The sequence below is a fragment of the Lithobates pipiens genome, unplaced genomic scaffold (assembly GCF_037356315.1).
Source record: "Lithobates pipiens isolate NorthernLeopardFrog02 unplaced genomic scaffold, aLitPip1_a1.2 Scaffold_23, whole genome shotgun sequence".
Taxonomy (NCBI): domain Eukaryota; kingdom Metazoa; phylum Chordata; class Amphibia; order Anura; family Ranidae; genus Lithobates; species Lithobates pipiens.
Window position 1 is genome coordinate 167165830 of NW_027507785.1, and position 26241 is coordinate 167192070.

The 26241-nt window shown below is 42.3% G+C and overlaps 1 protein-coding gene across 2 annotated transcripts in view; it reads right to left on the reverse strand.

The window, feature by feature from the left end:
* CEBPG (CCAAT enhancer binding protein gamma) overlaps nt 1-26241 on the reverse strand; it is a 46818-nt gene that overhangs the window by 14603 nt on the left and 5974 nt on the right. The window contains exon 2 of one of the 2 annotated variants that reach the window (XM_077452566.1): nt 18823-18934. The exons of the other annotated variant lie outside the window; for it this stretch is intronic. The gene's annotated coding sequence lies outside the window, so the exon portion shown is untranslated. The remainder of the gene's footprint in view (nt 1-18822; nt 18935-26241) is intronic. 2 annotated transcript variants of the gene reach the window in all.

A 26241-nucleotide genomic window follows, 5' to 3' on the forward strand; every position in this document is an offset into this window, starting at 1 on the left:
GTGTGGGAATCCCATAAATGTGTGATGTATGGCCAGCCTTTTTATTAAGCTAGACTCTAAGGCCGCGTACACACGGGCGGACTGTTCGCCCAACTTTGTCCGCTGAACAGTGTTTCAGCGGACAGTCCGCTCGTGTGTGGGCTTCAGCGGACAGTTTCAGCGGACAGTCTGACGAACAAAGTTTTTCGGAATTTCCGTAAGACAGTCCGCTGAAACTTGGTTTCAGCGGACAGTCCGCTCGTGTGTAGGCTTGTTCGACAAACTAAGTTTCGCGCATGCTCAGAAAGGATTTACACGGCGAAGGTTGCATTGCAGTGTATTGGACGTCGAATTTCTCGTCCCGTCGTACGTGCCGTTCACGTCATCGCGCACGCTTTCAGCGGACTGTTCGTTCATCGTGTGTGGTCAAGTCCGCTCATGCAAATTTTGAGCGGACTGTTTGTCGGATTGTTTGACAAACTAAGTTGGGCGAACAGTCCGCCCGTGTGTACGCGGCCTAAACCTAAAGTGATTGTAAAGTGATCACCTTGTAAAACAACCCATTCTTTTTAAAACAAATGAAAGGCAAAAAATTTGGGGACAGATGTAAAAAAACATTTTAAATACTCCCCCCTTTTTTTTTTATAAGTGACCACATTCCCTTTGTTCTCAGCTGGGGGAAGGAGAAGCAGCAGTACACTGAGCTTCCCAGTGATAGGCTGTGCAGGGGGGCATGTCAAGTTTTTTCATTGGAGGAGAGCACGCAGCATAGCTAGAGAACTCACCACACTGTGTTCTCCTGCTTAGTATGGTCAGTTTTAATAGGAAAACAGAGGGACTGGCCGGAACACCAGGTATTTCACACAAAGGAAGCAATACTAAGATAACAAGGTACATTTACATACAAGCACATATCAGGAATATGAAATACTGAGGTAACAAACACTTTAGGCAGCAAAGGTTTTACACTGGCACTACTGTGTTTAGCTTTTTTCAATGCTGGAAGTTATCTGGAAAGGTTAACTAGCTGAAGACTTTGGGTATGCCACACACACACACACACACACACACACACACACACACACACACACCCAAAAGAATAACATCATTGTACACAGGAAGTGTGTAGAACATCCAGTCTCCCTGCCTGTTTGCCAGAACCCCCCCCCCCAGTAAACAACTATGCTGGCTTTGATTAACCAAAGCCAAAATGGTTTTGTACACAGAGGTCGGGTGCTTCAGCGGTCAAAAAAAAATAAAAATAAAGCAGTATTTAAACCTTTAACAAATATTTATAAGTTGCACATTTTAAAAGGTGCAAAATTAAAAGAAAAAAAAAAACTTATTTAATTTGTGAATAAATTTTTAATACCTTATACCAGAATCATAATTTTAGTGTCATTTTAAACAGGACAAATTATAGAATAAAATGTTATCTTTCTATCTGCAGTAACACAATATATTTTTAAACACTTCACAACAAAAAGTGCGTTTTGTTCAGACCAATTTGATGCAGTGTGCTATGTACGGTCTGAGCACTGACAGGCTGACCACCCACCCCTTCGACCTCTGAAACAATGCTGGCAGCATTCAATCGTCTATTTCCCAAAGACAACCTCTGAGTATGATACTGGGCATATGCACTCAACTTCTTTGGTCGACCATGGTGAGGCCTGTTCTGAGGGAACCTAACCTGTTAAACCACTGTATGGACTTGGCCACCATGCTACAGCTCAGTTTCAGGGTCTTGGCAATCTTCTTATAGCCTAGGCCATCTTTATATAGAGAAACAATTCTTTTTTTTCAGATCATCAGAGGTGCCATGTTGAACTTCCAGTGACCAGTATGAGAGAGTGAGCGATAACACCAAATTTAACACACCTGCTCCCCATTCACACCCGAGACCTGAAACACTAATAAGTCACATGACACCGGGGAGGAAAAATGGCTAATTGAGACCAATTTGGACATTTTCACTTAGGGGTGTACTCACTTTTATTGCCAGCGGTTTAGACATTAATGGCTGTATGTTAAGTAATTTTGAGGGAACAGCAAATTTAAACAGACTTTGACACTGAAGGCGTTTTTCAGGCGCTATAGGGCTAAAAATAACGCCTGTAAATTGCCTGAAAAAGCCCGAGTGCTTTCACAATGGAACAGTGCACTTGCAGGGCGTTAGAAAAAGTCCTGCAAGCAGCATCTTTGAAGCAGTGTATACACCGCGCCCCCACCACCCCTGCCCATTGAAATTAATGGGCACCGCTGCCAAAGCACCTGCAAAGAACTTCGGCAGTGGTGCTTTTCAGGTGCATTTAACCCATCATTCGGCCACTAGCGGGGGTGAAAAGCACGCCGCTAAAACTAGTTGGCAGTGTGAAAGGGGTCTACTACAAGCTGTACACCCACTACTTTACATTGTAGCAAAGTGTAATTTTTTTCAGTGTTGTCACATGAAAAGATATAAAATATTTACATAAATGTGAGGGGTGTACTAACTTTTGTTACATACTGTAGATATATATATATTCACAACTCTGATCTGAATATTTTAAAGCTGCAGTACATTTTATAAGCATTTTTTTTAAACCATATTAGAATCCATAAATCCAAGTTTTCCCATCTAACATGTATAGTGCTAGGCTACAGCAATTCCATTTAAGTTGATATACAAAAATAAAGTCCCTTAAGACCAAATTTAGCTGTTGACAATAACAGGTGTTATGGGAAAAAATCTTTGTTGCGACACCTGCTTCAGTAATTACAAGGCAAATATTTCTCATCTCTACCTGTATAGCTATAATGTGCATGGCTTTCACAGTATTTATAGGTCACACAATTTCCCCCATTATGTTTTTACATTAAAGGCATTTTTAAGGCAAGCTAATATGTTAAATGTCTTAAAATGTACCTCTTTTAATAGTAAATGCAGCCTACTACACCGTGCAGGAGGGAGAGGGAAGGATTGAGCAGGGCCTTTTCCATCATTTCTCTCAGCTTCTGTATATAGAGCAGTGCAATGTCAATCTACAGGGCAGCTCTATTGGCAGTTATTCACAGATGGGACTATTGGCTGTGCCAAACAGTATCCTCAGTTTTAACCGACTCCTAATCTACGGCGAGGGTCGGCATTCGGCAACCCATTGATTGCAATCTGTCGCCTGCGGGTGGGTGATGGGTAGGTCGTGAATACTCCTCTGTTTCGCTGACCCCCGCACCAGTCTTTCCTTGCAGCCTTCTCCGCCGGGGTCGTCCTTCATCACAGTGCATCTCAGAACAGAGGACGGGAGCTGGCAGATGATTGGTTGCTAAGTGGTCATAGCAATCAATTACCAACTTGTTAACATGGAAAGTTAACTCTGGCACCTCCGGCTCCTGCCCTCTGTCCAGGGTTGTGATGTTTCCTGCTTCTGCTCTGTGTACACCTCTATAGGTAGGAGAATGAATCCACTACTCTACTAACACCCACATCCGCTTCTATACAGACATTGACACTGCTGTATGTGTTGTAAAAGGGGCAGAGGGCACTACTAGGGAAGGAAGCTTGATGTGAAAGGGGCAGAGGACAATGCTACTGGTTGGGGGGGGGGGGGGGGTGGGGGGGCAAAGGGGCAGAGGAAACTACTGTGGGGGGAGGGGGGGGGAGATGTGAAGAGGGCAGAAGACACTGCCATGTTGGGGGTGGGCAGAACACACTACTGTGGGGCAGGGGAAGGTTGCTGTGAAAGGGGGCAGAGGACACTGCTATGGGGGACAGAGGACATTAGTGTGTGTGTCTGTGTGTGTGTCTGTGTGTGCTCATGAGCTGAGACCCCGATATGTAAACTTTGGAAACTTGAATAAAAACTTTTGAATATAAAAAAGGTAGTGGCTCTCCAGTGGTTCTACTAGCAGGATCAAATATTATTTACAAAATGTTCCCCTGTGGTAAAACAGATATGCCGGGATGCTGGTTCTGACAGCCTACATCACATATGCAACTATAACCATGGTTCTACTTTCATTTTCAAATATACCAGAATAAGATACTTGGAAAGCACTTTCAAACAATATTGATTGGACATACTCAAGTGAAGAATATATGAGCTGGGACAATACCTAGTTAGTGTTTAGCAACAACTAAGAAACATTTCCAGTGGAGCTTAAAATGTTACTAAACCCAGAACCTGCATTCAGTATATCTGGTCTCCTACGAACATGGAAATGCAGTTAGTAATTTGTAGATATAAACTGCTAAATACCTTTTCTCATCAGCAGTATATAGCAGTTTTGTGACTTCTATCAGTGTCTGGCCAAGCATTGGTTAAAGCTTGTAGGAGTTTTCATTCTCCTCTGACTGTCCTGTGAGGCTGCATGACACCCGACCCTCTGACTGGACAGTGGTGATTGGCCCTGTGCTGATCACATGCACCTTCCCCCCCCCCCCCCAAAAAAAAACAAAAAAACTCTCTAGCTATACACACCAAACTGAGAATGTGCAGAGTGCCCCTGAGACTCTATTCTATCAGAAGATGTATTAGGGACTGTGGAAGAAGGGGAGGATCGGAGAAGACAGGAGCAAACTCCTTAGGTTCCACAGGGAGTATAACAAGTAAAGATGAGCTCAGGCATGTTCGCTACCCGCATGTACAGAGCCCGCCAGTTAGTCTGTACTGCACAGCGCTAATCGCAGGCAGTGAGACATTTTCCCGATCCGCGGCTGCAGAGATCGAGAAATGTCTCACTGCCTGTGATTAGCGCTGTGCAGTGCCAACTTCCTGGCAGGCTCTGCATGTGCGGGTAGCGAACACGCCTGATCTCATCCTTAATAACAAGCATGCTTTACTGCATACACAGGTCGGTTTTACGGTTGTGGATTTAGTAACATTTTAAGCGTGTTGAACAAACCTCCCAGATCCCTGCATCCATATTAGCAATGTTAAATAGTAGGCAAGGTTGAAAAAAGACACAAGTCCATTAAGTCCAACCTATGTATGTGATTATATGTCAGTATTACATTGTATATCCCTGTATGTTGCGGTCGTTCAGGTGCTTATCTAATAGTTTTTTAAACTATCGCTGCCCCCCGCTGAAACCACCACCTGTGTAAGGGAATTCCACATCCTTGCCGTTCTTACAGTAAAGAACCCTCTACGTTAAGGTTAAACCTCTTTTCTTCTAATTTTAATGAGTGGCCACAAGTCTGGTTAAACTCCCTTCCTCAAAAAAAGTTTTATCCCTATTGTGGGGTCACCAGTACGGTATTTGTATATTGAAATCATATCCCCTCTGAAGCGTCTCTTCTCCAGAGAGAATAAGTTCACTGCTTGCAACCTTTCCTCATAACTAATATCCTCCAGACCCTTTATTAGCTTTGTTGCCCTTCTTTTTACTCGCTCCATTTCCAGTACATTCTTCCTGAGGACTGGGGCCCAGAACTGAGACCCTCTAGGGCAGGGGTTGACAAATTTGCTTTGAATTTAGGAGCCAGTTAAAAAAGTTAGGAGCCAGTTTTTTTTTTTAGAGTGGTATGGATTGTCAGCTCCCGGGTAAGGTCAGTAATTTTTACCCCATCCCCAACTCACAACGCAGCACCCAGTCAATAACTCCAATGTAACGCTGTTACATCAGGGTTATGGGCTGACCAGAAAGAGTAAGGCTGGCAACAGATAGAACTGGTTGGCCTAGGCAGGTGGCACTGGTTGGCATTGGCAGGCAACACTGGTTTGGAACTGGCAGGTGGCACTGGTTTGGAACTGGCAGGTGGCACTGGTTGGCACTGGCAGGTGGCACTGGCACGTGGCCCTGGTTGGCGGTGACACTAGTTGTCACTGGCAGATGGCACTGATTAACGGTGGCACTGGTTGGCACTGATTGGCGGCGGCACTGGTTGGTGGTGGCAGGTGGCACTGGCAGGTTGCACTGATTAGTGGTGGCAGATGGCACTGGTTGGCAGTGGCAGGTGGCACTGATTGGCGGTGGCACTGGTAGGTGGCATTGATTGGCGGTGGCACTGATTGGCAGTGACACTCAGCACTGGCAGGTGGCACTGGTTGGTGGTAGCAGGTGGCACTGGTTGGTAGTGGCATGTGGCACTGATTGTCACTGGCAGGTGGCACTGGTAGATTGCACTGATTGGCGGTGGCACTGGTTGGTAGTGGCAGGTGGCACTGATTGTTACTGGCAGGTGGCACTGGTTGGTGGTTGCAGGTGGTATTGATTGGAGGTGGCACTGGTTAGCACTAGCAGGTGGCACTGATTGGCGGTGGCACTGGCAGGTGGCACTGGTTGGCACTAGCAGGTGGCACCGACACTGGCAGGTGGCACTGATTGGTGGTGGCACTGGTTGGCAGTGGCAGGTGGCACTGATTGGCGGTGACAAGCAGCCCTGGCAGGTGGCACTGATTGGCAGTGGCACTGGCAGGCGGTGGCACTGGTTGGCCGGGCAGGTGGCACTGATTGGCAGTGGCACTGGTAGGTTTCACACGGAGCACTCTGTTACTGAAATGTAACAGAGGAGCTGTCAGAATTGAGCTTAATGTCGGAATGGGCGGGACCCAGCTGGGGTGTGAAACTGACAAGTAACAGAGCGGCGGATCTGTCAGATTTGAGCTTGATGTCGGGGTGGACGGGACCTGGCCGGGGTGGGCGGGACTCAGCAGATATCAAACACCAGCCAACGATTGGGCTGCTTAAGGGGCGGGGCCACATACACGTAGCAGCCCGCCCAGATCCCATTGGCTGGTGTTTGATAGCTGCTGGGTCCCGCCCACTCCGGCCGGGTCCCGCCCCGCCCACCCCGACATCAAGCTGAAATCTGACAGATCCTCCTCTCTCTTGCTTGTCAGTTTCACACACTTAGCGCGGCGCCGCTGAGTGTGGAGGAGTGAGGAGGACGGCAGTCACTGTTAATGTGATGAATGTCTAGGGCATCAATAGTGAGTGGGCTGGTGGCAGCTTAGGCGCCAGGTTGCAATTTCTGGTCGCACTGGCGACCTGTCGTCTGGGGTTTGTCGAGCCCTGCTCTAGGGGAATCTAGGATGGAAAAAGGACCTGGGGGTCCTATTAGATGAAACAAGACTCGTGGCCATTCATTAAAATGAGAAGAAAAGAGGTTTAACCTTAAACTACGTAGAGGATTCTTTACTGTAAGAGCGGCAAGGATGTGGAATTCCCTTCCACAGGCGGTGGTTTCAGCGGGGGGCATTGATAGTTTCAAAAAACTATTAGATAAGCACCTGAACGACCGCAACATACAGGGATATACAATGTAATACTGGCTTTTTTTTCAACCTCAACTATTATGTAAATATGCAAGACAAGACAGCACAGCTAGGAATGTGACACTTCATTGAGTTGAGGGACACAGTGGTCTCAACCCTCCTCCGTCTCTCCTAGCACCATCACCTGCAGCCTGGTGATTGGCCAGCAAAGGAACAGCACCACACTAATGTGAGTGTTCAAGGTATGGCTGAGGCCAATATCAACCTAGATTTAGGATAATATTATATATATATATATATATATATATATAATATATACAATTTTATTTAATCTGCCTGGAGTTCAGTTTTAGGAGCGTATTGACAATGAAGTATGTTATAAGGAATTAAAAAAGAAGGGAATGAGGAAAATAGAAAAAAGATCTAAATAGAAGGGGGTGGCTGGTAAATTGTGGGGTAGACTCGCCAAGAAGAAATTGGAAATTAGGTAATCAGTAAAAGCATTTGAAGCAAACAAATCTACTGAACATTGACAACTGACAGATAACTGGTCTGACTGGTCTCACCTTGTACAGGCACAAGCTAACAGGACTTTAAAACCCTTCCCCCATCCATCCTCAGTGTGCACAACAGATCCAAGACCTGCTCTAAATATACCAAACCAAATTTTAATTGCACCTCAATAATAAAGTAGCTGGAATTGCATTTTAACCACTTCCACCGGGTTGATGTCATCTGACATCAGGGACTTGAAGTGGTGATATCTGGATGATGACTGCAACTACCGATATCATTCAGATACCTTTTTTCAGTCTGAAATTCCCTGCGATGTAAAAGCCATCATATTGGCTGTTCAACTTCCCCTCCCCATGTGATCAGGAAGCCGGAGAATGAATCTGCCAGCGGTTTACCATAGAGCTGGTCGGGGACCAGATGGTCCCCGGCCAGCTCTATTGCCAGAAGCGCCAGCAGATGTAAACACTACCTTTTTTTTTTCTTTTGCTGGAAAGCATGAGATCGACTTTTTTTTATTTTGATCTCAGGCTTTTCAGCATAGAGGAGAGATGTGGGGCCTTTTAGACCCCAGATATCTCCATAAAGAGGACCTGGATTGCCATGTTCTTAATCTGGCCCTGGTTCTGCAGCCGCCTGGGACTCTGCTCGGATCGCCTAGAGAAGTGGCAATGGGTACCTGCCAAAACTAGGTACCCCCCCCCCCCCCCCAAAATCCAAATATAGAAGAGGAGGAGCAGAACTTCCCCTTTTGGGTAAAGTTCAGCTTTAAAGTACTACAGCCAAAACGTATTGATTATTTTTCAAAAGAGTAAAGACAGTTTAGAATTACTGTCAATTTTACTGACACTGGAGGTTCCGGTTGAGTCCTTCATTTCCTGTCTGATGAAAAGTTTGTCCCCATGACAGGAAGTGAGGGGAAATCTGACAGCAAAAAAAAAAAAAAAATTGCTATGCTTATGATAACTTTTTAAAAGGAGTCTGTAACTTTGCCTATTCAGGGTGAAGGGACAGGTTCTTTTGAAAGGCCACCCCTTACTCACTGATAATCACCATCACTGTGTTTCATTTAGCCCTGTGCTCTGCATCCTAAGAGGACACTCAGTGGACTCAAAACGGTTACATTTTTATTGGCTACACAAGTACATCCAGTATAACAACCAAGGCATTTCATCTGCTGTGGCCTTAGAGCCGGTCCACGCTACAGCGACTTAGGATCCGACTTAAACAGAAAAGAAGCGCACTCACATCCATAAACTGAGAGAATATACAAGAAAAAAAAAAAAAAAGTATACTATAAACAGTAAACCTAGGTCGGACTATAAAGTGGTTGTAAACTCTCCCCCACAACTTTGTCCCATGTAAATCAGCATAAAAAACCCTAATGAACACGGCTTGTAGATATCTTCTTACTTGCTTAGTATTGTTGTAATCCTTTTTGTTCTTTAGAATGACGTCACTGAGCATGCCCAGATCTCCCCTGATTTTTGGCACACTCTCTATGTGCTTGTCTTTCTGTTATCAGGACTTCCTACGGCACAACACTGATATCCCAGGAGGCTGCATAATCACTCAGAGCTTGCGCCTACACCCCATGTGACATCACATGCAGTGTAAACCTGGCCATTACTGCAGTCTTATCAGTTGAAGCTGTTAAGACTGACAAAGGCAAACATTAGACAATTGGCACAAGTAAATACTATGAAATAAAACAAGTCAGCTATGAACAGGGAAGCAGGGTTGCCATAGAACAGTTGGATTGAGAAAGAGGCTTGGTTAACAGTACAGGAAGTGCTCAATGTAAGGGCAGAAATACACTCCACTGTGGACTCAGAAAACAATACTTAAGATGACACTGCCTAACCCAGGGGTCTCAAACTGGCGGCCCTCCAGCTGTTGCAAAACTACAAGTTCCATGAGGCATTGCAAGGCTGACAGTTACAAGCATGACTCCCACAGGCAGAGGCATGATGGGATTTGTAGTTTTGCAACAGCTGGAGGGCCACCAGTTTGAGACCCCTGGCCTAACCCCTGGAAACAAGTTTTTTGAAGTTTCTTTAAACAGTAAGTAATATGCGATTTGGGCTGGATTACAGTGGCTATAGTCTGATAATTATTTATTATAATGGACTAAATGAAAAGAAGCATCAGAGTGGGAGAGTTTACTTCCTCTTTAAAAGGCACAGGAAACAACAAAGAGGTATGAAAATAAACACTATTTATTGAAAAATACACAACATGAATAGAACAGAAAAATAAAAAAATCATGTATGCTAATACATAATGTGCAGTGAGCCCTTGTGTATCAACCTAAATAGTAGTAATAAACAGAAAAGAAGCACACTCACATAGCCACATCCGTAAACTGAGGGAATAAACGAGACAAAAAGGTGATACACAAGGGCTCACTGCACATTATGTATTAGTATACATGATTTTAAATTTTTCTGTACTGTTCTATTCATGTTGTGTATTTTTCAATAAATTGTGTTTATTTTCATACCTCTTCGTTGCTTCTTATGCCTTTAACCACTTAACAACTGGCCCATAGCCGAATGATGGCTACAGGGTGGTTGTTTAACTCTGGGAGGCCGTCATATTCCCCCTGGGGCGCGCACTCGAGAGCATCCGTGACCGCCGGGTCCTGCATCACGGATCACGTTTACCACGTGATCGCTCCATCAAATGATGGAATGATCACTTGTAAACAAACCGGCGTCATGTTAGGACGCCGATTCCTCCCTCCCCCTCTCTGTACAGCGGAGGGGGAAGAGATCGGTGTCAGCAGCGCTGTGGGCTGCATCTGCAGTGCCCACATCGCTGCTCACCAAAATTTAACCCCTCAATTCTCTGCAATACTCTGCAATACCCGCACATACTCTGCAATACCCGCACATACTCTGCAATACTCTGCAACACCCGCCAACAGTCTGCAACACCCGCCAACAGTCTGCAACACCCGCCAATACTCTGCAGTAAAATTCCAGCCAATACTTTGCAATACCCTGCCAATACTCTGCAATACCCTGCCATAAATTGCCATACTCAGAGATACCCTGCAATACCCAGCCATAGTCGGTGATACCCTGCAATACCCAGCCATAGACATCCCCCCCTTCCGCCGCCCTCCGGTGCTTCTACCGACTCGCCAATACGATCAAAGCTAGAATCTTTTTTATTTTTTTTTATTTCAGGCTTCCCAGCTTAGAGGTGAGATGTGGGGTCTTATTGACCCCATATCTCACTGTAAAGAGGACCTGTCATGCCATGTTCCTATTACAAGGGATGTTTACATTCCTTGTAATAGGAATAAAAGTGATCAAAAAATGTATTTTTGGGGAAAAAAATGTCAAACTAAAATAAAGTAAAATGAACAATAACAATTTTTTTTAAAGCGCCCCTGTCTCCATGTGCTCGCATGCAGTAGCGAACGCATACGTAAGTCCCGCCCACATATGAAAACGGTGTTCAAACTACACATGTGAGGTATAGCTGCGAACGTTAGAGCGAGAGCAATAATTCTAGCCCTAGACCTCCTCTGTAACTCAAAATATATAACCAGTAAAAAAAAATTTAAAGCGTCGCCTATGGGGATTTTTAAGTAGCGACGTTTGGCACCATTCCACGAGCATGTGCAATTTTGAAGAGTGACATGTTAGGTATCTACTTACTCAGCGTAACTTCATCTTTCACATTATGCAAAAATTGGGCTAACTTTACTGTGTTTTTTTTTTAAGCACAAAACAGTTTTTTTTCCAAAAAAGCATTCAAAAAATTGCTGCGCAAATACCGTTCGAGATAAAAAGTTGCAACGACCACCATTGTATTCTCCAGGGTGTTTGCTAAAAAAAATATATATATATATATATAATGTTTTGGGATTCTATGTAATTTTCTAGCAAATAAATGATGATTTTTACATGTAGGAGAGAAATGTCAGAATTGTCCTGGGTGCTCCAGAAGGCCTGATGGCGCTCCCTGCATGTTGGGCCTCTGTATGTGGCCACACTGTGTAAAAGTCTCACACATGTGGTATTGCCATACTCGGGAGTAATAGCAGAATGTGTTTTTGGGGTGTAATTTGTAGTATGCATATGCTGTGTGTGAGAAATAAACTGATAATATGACAATTTTGTGAAAAAAAAAAAAAAAGTAAAAAAAAAAATCTTGATTTTGCAAAGAATTGTGGGAAAAAATGACAACTTCAAAAAACTCATCATGCCTCTTACTAAATACCTTGGAATGTCTTCTTTCCAAAAAGGGGTCATTTGGGGAGTATTTGTACTTTTCTGGCATGTTAGGGTCTCAAGAATTGAAATAGGCCGTCAGTCCTTCAGGTGTGATCAATTTTCAGATATTGGTACCATAGCTTGTGGACTCTAACTTTCACAAAGACCAAATAATATCCACCAATTGTTACTTATTTTTACCAAAGATATGTAGTAGTAGAAAAAATTACTAATCTGCTAAATTTTATAACAGAAACAAAGAAAAATTCATTTTTTTACAGAATTTTCTGTATTTTTTCTTTTATAGCACAAAAAATAAAAAACAGAGCGGTGATTAAATACCACCAAAAGAAAGCTCTATTTGTGTGAAAAAAGGACAAAAAATTTCATATAGGTCCAGTGTTGTATGACTGAGTAATTGTCATTCAAATTGTGAGAGCACCGAAAGCTGAAAGTTGGTCTGGTTATTAAGGGTGTTTAGGTGCCCAGTGGTCAAGTGGTTAAAGTTCAACCTAGGTTTACTGTTATAGTACACCTTTTTTTCTTTTTGGGATCTGACTTGTCAGACCTCAAGTCGCCCCAAGTCGCTGGACATAAGAAATGAAGTGAATGAGAGCTGTCTTAATGTACACAACTAAAGTCGCTCTGACTTCAGAAAAGGTTCCTGTACTACTTCAAGGCGACTTCTAGCTGACTTGTACCCAGAGATTTCAATGGAAGTTGCCTCCAAGTCGGATCCTTATCTTAATTGATGTGATTTGGATCTGACATTACAGAAAGATTACACAGAAATTCCCTGAAGTTGCTTTGAAAGTTGCCTTGCAGTTGCCTGGCAAAGTTGTGCGGACTTTCAGGTCTCTGTAGTGTGAACCGACACTTACTCATTACTATTATACTAGATATACATTTGTAGCCAATAAAGATTTTCAACGTTTTACTCCACCGAGTTGCTGCCTTATATCTAGCAATGTTAAAAGTATTGAGGGACTGCATATCCCAGCCACAAGCACAGGTTTCATCCTTGAATAGCATTACCAGCAGTAAAGCTTGGATATTGTATTAATTGATTCTACCTGATAAATGGCAGCATTGCGTATTTTCAGGGTTCCAACAGATGAAAACAAGCAGTGGTGAGCTTTCAAGAGAACTAGTCATTTTATCCTAGTTACTTCATTTTTGAGCGTTGATGGAAGGGTTAAGTTTTTTGTTGTTGCTGTGCTATAACCCATTATTAAGCCTCCCCTCACTTATTGTGGGGTCACCAGCACAGGAAATGATGTTCATCTCTCTGAAGGAGTCAGTGGAAAAAAAAAATAAACTGGATTTTAAAAGTTTTTTTTTTTTTTTTTAGAAGAAGCTTGGGGTTGTGAAAGGGTGGCCTAGGCATTGCAATGAATTGAAATATGTGAAAATCTCGCTCTAATTATAAGTGTAGCCTGCTGCACTTTTACCACACTTTAGATGCAAGGAGATAATGAAAAAAAAACGTGAAAATATAAAAGGTTGCGCTGTCTCATAAACAAAGAAAAAAATGATAACAAACAGTGTATTGGTGATAGATAAAGAGTTCAATAAACAAGTTTCCATGTGTATCAGAAATGATTCCATTGGTATTCCAACTGGATGTGCTATCCACCATTCCCAGTGATAATAAAGTATAACAATCTAAATGCAAAGTAAATTGGCCTCTTACCAACTCCTGATGATCTCTAGATTATAAGAGATCATCAAACGCATGAGGTAAGTAAATGCCCGATGCCTGGCTACATCCTCAGTGTGTCTCCCGACCTTCAAGATGGATGGATGGATGGATCTGACAGCTCAGCGTCCCCACACTGAACGTATATTCCACAGCGTCCCAGCACAGCTTTCCTCACACAGGGGGATCACTGTGCTTTACTCAGGTGTGTGTGCAGGATACGGGAACACAGAAAGAAGGCTCATCCCATAGTATGTAAAAACGGGGTTTATTTAAGGGCACGTACGGGCAGATTAGCGTACCTGTACGTTGCCCTTTGCAAGGTGGCTTGCGGGTGCGCGCACGCCCGCTGGGAGCTCCGTGACCATGGGCCCGCGGGCATACCAGCGATCATCTCACGGTGAGGAAGAATGGGGAAACGCTAATGTAAACAAGCATCTTCCCTTTCTGCCTAGTGACAGTGTCACTAATCAGCTCTCCCTGTAATCGGGAGCGCTGATCAGTGTCGTGTCACACACAGCCGCCCCCCCCACAGTTAGAATCACTCCCTAGGACACACTTAACCCCTACAACGCCACCTAGTGATTAACCCCTTTCACTGCCAGTGACATTTTTACAGCAAGGCAATTTTTTTTTAGCATTGATCGCTGTATTAATGCCAATGGTCCCAAAAATGTGTCAAAATTGTCTGATGTGTCCGCCATAATGTCGCAGTCACGATAAAAAAATAAATAAATAAATAAATAAATAAAATCGCTGATCGCCGCCATCACTAGTAAAAAAAGAAAATAATAAAAATGCCATAAAACTATCCCCTATTTTGTAGACGCTATAACTTTTGCACAAACCAATCAATAAACGCTTCTCGCGATTTTTTTTTTACCAAAAATATGTAGAAGAATACGTATCAGATGAGGGGGAAAAAAAATTTCAAGTATTTTTTGGGGATATTATAGCAAAAAGTAAAAAATAATGCTTTTTTTCAAAATTGTTGCCTTTTTGGTTTATAGCGCAAAAAGTAAAAACCGCAGAGGTGATCAAATACCACCAAAAGAAAGCTCTATTTGTGGGGGAAAAAAGGACGTCAATTTTGTTTGGGAGCCACATCGCATGACTGCGCAATTGTCAGTTAAAGCGACGCAGTGCCGAATCGCAAAAAGTGCTCTGATCAGGAAGGGGGTAAATTCTTCCGGGGCTGAAGTGGTTAAGCTAAAATATGCACTTAACAGAGATAATAATATTAGGCAGTAGAAAAAGGATGGAAATCGCCAACAAATCTGGATGCTCATCATATCACAGCTCCTGTCTCTTTCCAACACGTTTCCCCTTAACCCGGCTACGATCCTCCATTCCCAGACATAGCCTGTTAAGGGGAAACATGCTGGAAAGAGACGGGAGCTGTGACAGGATGAGCATTCATATTTGTTGGTGATTTCCATCCCCTCTCTACTGCCTAATATTATTATCTCTGTTGCAAGTGCATATTTTAGCTTAAATAAACCCCGTTTTTAAATACTATACGGTGAGCCTTCTTTCTGTGTTCCCTTATCCTGCACACACACCTGAGTGAAGCACAGTGATCAGTGAGCGGTGTGGGGACGCTGAGACGGGAGCTGTCAGATCCATCCATCCATCTTGGAGGTCAGGAGACACACAGAGGATGGGTTTGTTATCATTTTTTGATAAGATTTTTCTTTGTTTATGAGAGTGCAACCTTTTATATTTTCACGTTTATTATAATGAATTGGTTGTACTCTCAGGTTTGATTTTTAAAATGGAAGAAAACCCCAACCAAAACTATTCTTAAAAAGATCTGTAAACGTACCCATTTTCAATCCAGTCTGGTCACGTGATCCTTCCGCTCTATGTAAGGGAGCACTCAACATTGGCTCTGAATTCCAAGAGCAGTAAAAACACCAATAGGCTTCCACAGCCCAGCCATTGTTGGTGCTCCCTCCTCTTCCCTGCAGCAGCTGTTTTCTGACATCAGGAACTGCAGGATCACGCAACTGGACTGGAGAAGATTAAAAACGGAGTTCCACCCAGAAATTGAACTTTTGGGGAATCGGGCCCCCCCCCCGCTGTCACATTTGGCACCTTTTGGGGGGGGGGGGGGCACGCAGATACCCGTCTAATCCAGGTATTTGCTCCCACTTCCAGCAAAAGATCGCCGCAGTATCTGCAGATCTACAGCATGTCCGACCCCTCCTCTGTCCCCCCCGGCTGTCTTCTGGGAGACACACAAGTCCCAGAAGACAGCAGGGACCACACAGAAGACGCAGAGAGACACGCACATGTGCAGTAGGGAGCCAGGCTGTAAGGCCGCAAGGCTTCACTTCCTGATCCCCTTATTTAAGATGCCGGCGCCTCCACCCGGAGCTGAGGGATGGGTCAGCTTTGGGTGAGGACATTAAGGGTGCCCTGGACAGGTAAGTGTCCCAATTTTAAAAGAAAGCAGCTGCAGTATTTGTAGCTGCTGACTTTAATTTTTTATTTTTATTTTTTTTTAGGCGAAACTCCGCTTTAAATATAGGGATGTATGCAGTTCTTTTTCGATACAGGTTAGGCAGAAAACATGGGATGGGGGACCATTTTTAAGAATAGATATACAGGGAAGTTAAATTCCTATCACCCGATGCCTGGTAACATGCAGTTCTGGGCACTGGAAAGAAGTATTTTTTTTTTACTTTTAGCCCTGCTGTGGGCAAAAGCAATCAGTGGCTAATTAGCCCCTCCTCCCACTTCCACCGGCTAAAACATAGAGGCAAAGACCAGGGCCACTCTATCCACCTCTATGACATAGGAAACAGGAAGTGATGAGCAAACATCACTTCCAGTTTCCCTGGCTCAATTTTTAAAAATGGAAAGCAGTTGATCACGCTGATCTTGGTATGATCAAATGCTTTTAAGGGCAGAGGAGGGATCTGGGGTCTTATTGACCCCAGATCTCACCATAAAGAGTGCCATCATTGCCTATTACTGTCACAAGTGATGTTCACTTTCCTTGTGACAGCAATAAAAGTGACATATAGAAAAAAAAATTATATATGTGTTTATTATAGACAAGGTAAAAATAAAAAATAATAATACATTTTTTTTTTTTAAAGTACCCCTGTCCCCCCATGCTCAAAGGTGAATGCATGCGTCGATCCTGCATGCATGTGGTGATAGGCCCACATGTGAGGTATGACTGCGAAAGTCGGATTATGGGCGTAAGTCTAGCAACAGACCACCTGTGTAAATATAAAGTGGTAACCTGTAAAGGCTTTTAAACTTTCACATATCTATTTACTCAGCGTAACATCGTCTATTGTATTTTACCAAATCAGGTTATATATTTTGCGTTTTTTTGCATTAAAATGTTTGAAAAACCACTGCACACAAAAATTGCCATGACCGCCAATTTATTCTCTAGGGCCTCTGCTTTAAAAATAATATATAATGTCTGGGGTTTCTAAAAAAAAAATTCCAGCAAAAAATACAAACAACAAAATTTAAAGCTTAGGTCACCATAAAGTCTCTCGTTTTTCAAAGCCCCAGACATTCCTAAAAGCATTTCTGCCCAATACAAAAACATCAACCCTTCACAGTCTCCATCCTGAGAAAAAAAAATATTATTATTATTATTTTTTTTTTTTTTTAACAGGATAAGTAGATTGGGACTCCGATTTAGTCCCTTGGACAAGTATTTTTATTTATTTTTTAAATCCACACCCTTGGATATAATTAAGCTTCCACTTTAACATAAACAAATTAGCAATTTGCTGAAAAACAGTCTTTTGGCTAATAGGAATACAAATACAAACATGTTGTGTAAGCATTCAGGCACACTGCACGATGTTTATAAAATCAGCTACACAAGTTTTCTACGTGGGCTGTTTATTGTGACAAGTAAATATTTAGAACAGTTTTCAGATTTTTCGCACTGTCTGTGTCCCTGTTAGGTAGATTCATCTTCTCTAACTTTCCTGTTTATGGTTATCATCAAGAGTATAAGTAAAAAAAAAAAACGTTTGGAGGCTCCATGCACACTAGCGTTTTTTTAAGCTAAAAAAAAATAAAATGCTGGAACAAAGTCACTGGATAAAAAATGCTGTTAAAAGATTTTGTAGTAGTGTTTTAGCAGCGTTTTAGGAGCATTAGGATTTTATTGGCATTTTTGCTGTAAAAAGGAAAAAAAAAAAACAAATAACAAAAAAAGCTCAAAAAACACTACTAAGTCCCATACACACTATCAGATTTTCTGCTGATATAATATATATTATATATATATATATATATATATATATATATATATATATATATATATATATATATATATATATATATATATATATATATATATATATATATAATATATATAATATATAATATGAGGTCAAACCTTAGGAGTTTCAATGTGTTTGCAATCAGGCAGGTCCTTGCACTACATGGTTTTAGTAAATCTGAAGACAAAAATCTGCAGATGGAAAAAACACTCCAGGAAACTCAACAAAAACTTTTTTTCCCCTGCTCCTTGATGCTGAAGCTCAAACACGCCAATAGGCTCCATGTACACTGAAGCTCAAAAAAGCTTTTTCTGGATGCCAGATTGCTGGCAGAAAACGCTGGTTGATAAACCTGCTTTTAACAGAGTTTTGTACTAGCGTTTATGCGCGTTAGCGTTTATGGGAGTTTTTAATAAAAATACACAGAGGACACTCCAAATATCCCACAGTGCATTCCAAACTCCCACAATGCATTGAAAAAATAGAATGCCAAACACTAATTAACGTGTAATATCTAAAAAAAAATTTTTGGAAAAGCGAAATCCAAAGCAGAAAAGTGGGACATTAAGGGTGCAGTATTCAGAAAAAAAAGATATATGTATATAAAAAGTTTTTAAATATTTTATAACAACAATCCCATAACCCATAAAAACAAATAGAGAAAGCAGCCTTTATAATCATACAAAGATGTTATATACAACTTGCGATCCAGATAATGGTTCAGTTGAGGTAGTTGTAATTTGCTTATCCTGACATGTTTCGCTTATTGCTTCATCAGAGGATATACAAACTACCAAAATAACAAAATCACATAAGAAAAACACAAGTTTAGTTACAAAGTCCAATTTTAGAGCAGTTTACATGACTCTATATATATACTCAAACATATTATCAAGGAGGCATGAGTAGGGCTTTAAGTAAAAAGGTATGCTTACCCCCACTTCACCAACCCATCTATCACCAAAGAAGTCGTCCAGATGGAATAAAAGATGCAACGGCAGCGGGCCCAGCAACCAAATAATATAGCAAGGAGGGCACAGACAATGGCTATTCAGGACAAATTAATAAAAAGAATTTATTTTATGGATGACGAGTTCATTAACTTATCAATTATAACTATCTTTACAGATAAATTCCATATTTAACCCAACCCATTTCCATCTTTTCTATCCTTAGCAGTATAAATGTATACAGTGGAAGAAAGAGAGAAGTATCTATCAAATTATTCACTATAGTGGTATTAATTAATAGTGAACCTTTATGCTTTTTTGAAGAGAATTTTGTGAAAAGTATTTTTTGAGGACATTAGAAAATCTACATATTAGTACCACTTATATATTTATTTTATCATATCCAAGAAGCGCAATAATTTAATCGTCCTATTCATTTAACAAGGAAAATAATTATAGTCTGTCAACTTACATGCTTAATAAAGGGATGAAAATTCTTTCCTGTAATCCACTACTTAATGTTAGATCACTAGGGATATCCAAAAGCCCATTGGAGGTAAACTGGGCTACAAAGGGTAGCGTACCCACAAGCTTTTCAGCCTGCTTACAGGGTGTCTATAATATATATGAGGAAAATATGGCAAATTAGTAGGTGCAAAATATAGAAATCCCAGCAAAGGCATCCATCAATAAGATTTTACTAACCATACAGATGCGTAGACACTCTCCTAGCACGGCTCCTCCGTGACTGAGCCGGGTATAATAGTGTCCTGCTATAAAGCCACCGTCCATCGAGCCGGCGTCTGACGTCACCGGCTCGATGCGGACGTATAGGGCAGCAATGCGCATGCGCGAGGGAAGAGAGTGGAATGGGAAACTACATTTCCCATAATGCTCCAGTGTACTCACCGGCATTCAATATCACGCTGGAAAGAGACCAGCGTATGTATAGAGTGTGGCACTAGATATTATATGCTCACACAACCCATAGATGTAAAACTCCCCAAGCTAATACGCAGCCGATGCTGCCAAAAGTTGGACAAATCGTTTGGAAGGGAAATATCCAACCGGGCAAAGGTGCCCTTGGGCGTCCGTATGCTCCTCCATAATGCCATAATTACACCGGTTGCAAGCCAGCGCCAAAGCATCTAAAAAAAAAAAAAAAAACTCTAAGATTTTGCAAGGGGGTAATAAAAGAAAGAAAGGGGGAATGTGAGGGAAGAAGGACACCCCCATAAGTCAATGAATCCGATCGCGGTCATGGACCGAATTGACCGCAAATCAAGGATACATAACTATAAAGCCCCAGTCATGCCAACAAACGAAAGAAACACAGTACCCCATAAGTCAATGAATCCGATCGCGGTCATGGACCGAATTGACCGCAAATCAAGGATACATAACTATAAAGCCCCAGTCATGCCAACAAACAAAAGAAACACAGTAATTAACGTGTGTTTATGAGCGTTTATCAGCGTTTGCCGTTTTTTTGGGCGGCATTTTGAACGCAAATTTCTGGCGTTCAGAAAAAAGCCCATAAAACTCCACTGCTCATTAAAGCTAAAAAACTTCCATATGTGCATGGACACATAGGCTAACATAGAGTGGAGTTTATGGGCTTTTAAAAAAAACGCCCAAAACTCCAATAAACTGCAGTTTATGAGCTCCAGTGTGCATGGAGCTTTAACCTAAAGAAGTGTGCATGGACACATAGGATTTAGCTTCTAGGAGCAGAAAAAAAGCTAATAACAGCTTCTAGGAGCTTAACCACTTAAGGACCGCCGTATTGCCATTGTATGTCATCACAATGGCACAGGCAGGCACAAGCACGTACATGTACGTGCCTGCCTTCCAGCGGGTGGGGGGTCCAATCGGACCCCCTCCCACTGGATACGGCGGTCCGGTTCGCTCCAGGAGCGATCCGTGATGAGGGGATGGCCGTTGGTTTCTGGCCACCCCCTCTGGATCGCTCCTGGCCAATGAGAAGCTTCCTCCCACTGTGTATTGTTTACACAGGAAGGAGGAAGTGATGTCATTCTCCACGGGGCGGTCTTTTTGACCGGACTACGAGGAGAAGACTAAAAGTAAGTGTGCACCAACACTACACTGACATGTCGGTACACACAGGCACACAACCCCCCCCCCCCCCCCCCCCCGTCACAGTGTCACTGATTGCATTGATCATTTCTTTACTGATCACTGCATTCAGTGTCAGTTGTAACAGTTAAAACTGTCAGGGCAGTTAGTGTTAGGTCCAGGGTAGCCCCCTATCACCCCCAATAAAGATTTAACCCCCTGATTGCCCCTAGAGTTACTAAGCGATCATTTTTCTGATCGCTGCATTAGTGTCGCTAGGTAGCTAGTTATTTTTTTAGGTTCACCGCCAGGTTTTTATAGCGCTAGGTACCCCGATATACTACCCAATAATGGTTTTAACCCCCTGATTGCCCCTAGTTAACCCTTTCACCCCCTTTTGCCAGTGTCACTAAGCGATCATTTTTCTGATCGCTGCATTAGTGTCGCTAGGTAGCTAGTTTTTTTTTTAGGTTCACCGCCAGGTTTTTATAGCGCTAGGTACCCCGATATACTACCCATTAATGGTTTTAACCCCCTGATTGCCCCTAGTTAACCCTTTCACCAGCGATCACAGTATAAGTGTCACTGGTGACGCTGGTTAGCCAGTTAGTTATTTCGGTTCCCCGTCAGGTTTTTATATAGTGCCAGGGACCCCCATATACTACCTAATAAAAATTTGAACCCCCTGATTGCCCCTAGTTAACCCTTTCACCACTGATCACCGTATAAGTGTTACGGGTGACTCTGGTTAGTTTGCTTTTTATAGCATCAGGGCACCCACCATTTATTACCCAATAAAGGTTTAACCCCCTGATCACCCGGCGGGTGATATCAATTAGGTTTTAGGGTCAGGGTCTGCTTCGCCCCAGGCAGCGCTAGGTTAGTGCCAGTACCGCTAACACCCACACGCAAAGCATAAACCTCCCGTAGTGGTATAGAATCTGATCAGATCTATACTAGCGTCCCCAGCAGTTCAGGGTTCCAAAAAAACGCATTGTTAGCGGGATCAGCCCAGATACCTGCTGGCACCTGCGTTTTGCCCCTCTGCCCAGCCCACCCAAGTGCAGTATCGATCGATCACTGTCACTTACAAAACACTAAACACATAACTGCAGCGATCGCAGAGTCAGGCCTGATCCCTGCGATCGCTAACAGTTTTTTGGTAGCATTTTATATTTAAATCCGGAAGGCAGTGCTTGGTTTTCGGGGTCCCGTACGTGGCTAGGCTCCCAAAAAGTCCCCCACATGTGGTATCCCCGTACTCGGGAGAAGCAGCACAATTTATTTTGGGGTGTAATTTGACTTATGCCCATAGCATGTGTGAGCAATATATCATTTAGTGACAACTTTGTGCAAAAAAAAAAAAAAAAGTTTGTAATATTCCCGCAACTTGTGGCAAAAAATAAAAAATATTCCATGGACTCAACATGCCTCTCAGTAAATAGCTTGGGGTGTCTACTTTCCAAAATTGGGTCATTTTGGGGGGTTTTGTGCTATTTTGGCATTTTATGGCCTTCGAAACTGTGATAGGTAGTGAGGAGTGAAATCAAAAATTTGCACCCTTAGAATCCTGAAGGTGGTGATTGGTTTTCGGGGTGCCGTGCGCGACTAGACTCCCAAAAAGTCCCACACACGTGGTATCCCCATACTCGGGAGAAGTAGCGGAATATATTCCACATATAACCATGGCATGTGTGAGCAATATATAATTTAGTGACAACTTTTTGTAAAAAATTTTTTTTTTTTGTCATTATTCAATCCCTTAGGACAAAAAAAATAAATATTCAATGGGCTCAACATACCCATCAGCAATTTCCTTGGGGTGTCTACTTTCCAAAATGGGGTCATTGGGGGGGGGGGGGGGTTTGTACTGCCCTGCCATTTTAGCACCTCAAGAAATGAGATAGGCAGTCATAAAATAAAAGCTGTGTAAATTCCAGAAAATGTACTCTAGTTTGTAGACGCTATAGCTTTTGCGCAAACCAAAAAATATACGCTTATTGACATTTTTTTTTTACTAAAGACATGTGGCTGAATAAATTTTGCCCTCAATGTATGACTAAAATTTAGTTTATTCGATTTTTCTTATAACAAAAAGAAGAAAATATCATTTTTTTTCAAAATTTTCGCTCTTTTTCCATTTATATCGCAAAAAATAAAAATCGCAGAGGCAATCAAATACCATCAAAAGAAAGCTCTATTTGTGGGAAGAAAAGGACGCAAATTTCGTTTGGGTTCAATATTGCATGATCGCGCAATTACCAGTTAAAGCAGCGCAGTGCGAAATTGGAAAAAGACCTCTGGTCCTTAAGGTGTTTATTGGTCCGGGGCTGTAGTGGTTAAAAACACTTGTGTGCATGGAGCCTGAGGCTGCCACCAGAATAAGAGGCATCCAATGGTAATCTTTCAAAGAATGCCTTCAATTGAGCTGTCTAAGGAAAATCAGAACTAAACCAATTGATTTAAAGGGAAACTATCCCCTCCTACTGTTTTCAGCCAAGGAAGCTGCCATCTTAGTCCAGGGTGGATTTGATTTAACCATTTAGGGACCAGGCCTATTTTTCAAACTTGTTGTTTACAAATGAAAGACAGTTTTTTTTTGCTAGAAAAAGACTTAGAACCTCCAAACACATACATATACATATATATATTTTATTTTCAGACACCCAGGAGAGCCTCCCCCGGCGATTGGGGAAGATGTTCAGTAGACAGGCCGGTGTCAGTTTTAAGAGGAGTCTATACATTATTATTCTCTATACAGACACCGGCCTGTGTACTGAACATCTCCCCCAATCGCCGGGGGGGCTCTCCTGGGTGTCCTATGCACTTTGATGGTACACTGAGTGGGGTAAGAATCTGTGATGTATGAGTTATATTCATTTCTCCCCCTTATTATTTGTTTTTTATACTTTGGAATAAAACTTGTGAGTTTTTGTCTTTTGTTATCATTGTTCATGCCTATATTCTTTTACAGATGTATGTACTTCCCGAAGAAGCTAAGATATAGCAAAACTAGTAGAAATACCTCACCACCTGTCCCATTTTTTCGTTTTTGTCAAATTAATTTATTGTATTAATAAATTGATATATGTTTTTTATATAACGGTCTATAATATTGTCTTTACTACATTCTCAACATGTACCGTAGTAGTCCGCTAGCTCCCTCACCCTTTTTTGATAGTTCTAGTCGGGGACCAGATCTCCAAGTCTATATTCTCTAGAATAATAAACTGTCAGGTTAGTAAAACAGCGATATCAGAACCAATTCAATCATACAGTTTGTAGTGTACATAGAATGGGATAAAGGAATATTCCTGGACTTTGTTTTATCTCATGGTTACTGTGAAATTGTGTGAATGCATCAATGCAGTGCATGTTATCTCAGCTCGCAGAGCTTGGATTTATTAAATGAGTTTAGCAAATATGTAATTATTGCAGAATATACAGCCTCATGCTACATAACCAAGCTTCATTTCATGTGAAATAAACTAAATTATTAATGTATTTTAAATACATAATTTTTTTGCCTGTTTTGCCAGGTAGAGTCCTTAACCACGAGCGAGCCAAGGAGACATTTTTTCATGCAAAAAACAGACAATTTGTCAATTTATATATATTTTTTTTTTATGGGGAAAAAAAATAGGGCTTTGATCCATTCCAAATAACCGATGTTGATGGAAGTGGATGTAAATGGATGATCATCATCCATAGAGATGCATTGATGTCCCTTTTTCATCCATCACTGGATGAATGAAAAACAGAAAAACGGTCCACATATGTGAAAGGGGCATAACTGTCACTAAAAAAAGTTGTTGTTTTTTTTTTATAAAGGGCAATAAAACCCTAAACTTACCTTGATGCAAGAAAAGGAGGGCACTAGTGCAACTGCCAAAAATAGGCATGACAAACAACATAAAAAGAGAGTCTTAGTCCTTAAAAAAACTTATATAAAAACACTGTGGCATGATGTTCACACTATGGCAGCAGTCTTTCTTCCAAGCAGGATCTTGGGAGGCTCCCACCAGCAAACAATGTAAAAACAAAAATAAGGAGAGAAAAGCACCACTACCTACGTGTAGCATTTGTTAAAACATATTTATGACATATCCAAGGGCCATCAAAAGACATTATTGTGGGCCTACAACACTTCCTTGCTGTCCGCAGTGGTTCTCATCCAAGTGATATACACAGTCTGCTGCTTCTGTCTACTCTTCCTGGTGTTTCCCTGGTTTACTTCCTGGTTCCAAGCACCTTACATCACATCAACCTGGAGAGAGAGGGCTTGCTCCCCATGGACTACCTGGAAGGTTCTACCTGCTGGAGACTTATCAATACGCTTTTTATTATCTTCTGAATGTGAATGCATATTTTCCCATTTCATAAATATGTTTTAACCACTTGACCTCTGGAAGATTTACCCCCTTCATGACCAGGCCATTTTTTGCAATACAGCACCGTGTTACTTTAACTGACCATTGGGTGATCATGCAACGCTACTGCACATGCACGATTATCTGCGCAATTACAGGCTTTTTTTCTTTCTGCAACATACCGAAAACACCATTTTTGGCAGTTTTTTTTTTCCAGACACCAACATTTTGGTGCATCACTACTTAAAGGAGTTTCGCTGGGCTTCTCTGCTGAAAACGGGTCACAGGACTGCAAAACCAATTGCACTCCTGTGACCCGTTTTCAGCAGACTGAAGTCCACTCTTTGCTGACGTCACAGGAATCTGTCCAGGCACCCCGTCATCGCTACAATAGAAGTCTGGATCCGCCAGGTGCCTGGACTGACACATGTCTCAGCGAGACCCTGAGAGGGCGGCTCCCTGCCCCTCCACAGCTTAGCACTCCAGTAAGCATGGAGGAGCAGAGCGGAGTAGCTGCTGATTGACAGGGAGAAGCTCTCTGCTCAGGTTTTGAGTTTTGAGAACCGAGCCATCAGCTATGTTCGATCGTTTGCTTCTCAGTTTAGAGGCGCCAAGGGACAGATGCAACATCGGACCGATGCTGCATTCACCTAGGTAGGTATTATGGAGGAAAAAAACCCCAAACCCATACTTCTCTTTTAAGGCATCAGCATACCAAGACATTTTGGACAATTTCATGCTCCCAACTTTGTGGGAACAGTTTAGGCACTTCCTGTTCCAACATGACTGAGCACCAGTGCACAGAGCAAGGTTTTTAAAGACATGGATGAGTGAGTTTGGGGTATAGGAACTTGATTGGCCTGCACAGGGTCCTGACCTCAACCCAATAGAACACCTTTAGGATGAATTAGAGCGGAGACCGCAAGTCATGCCTTCTTGTTCAACATCAGTGCCTGAC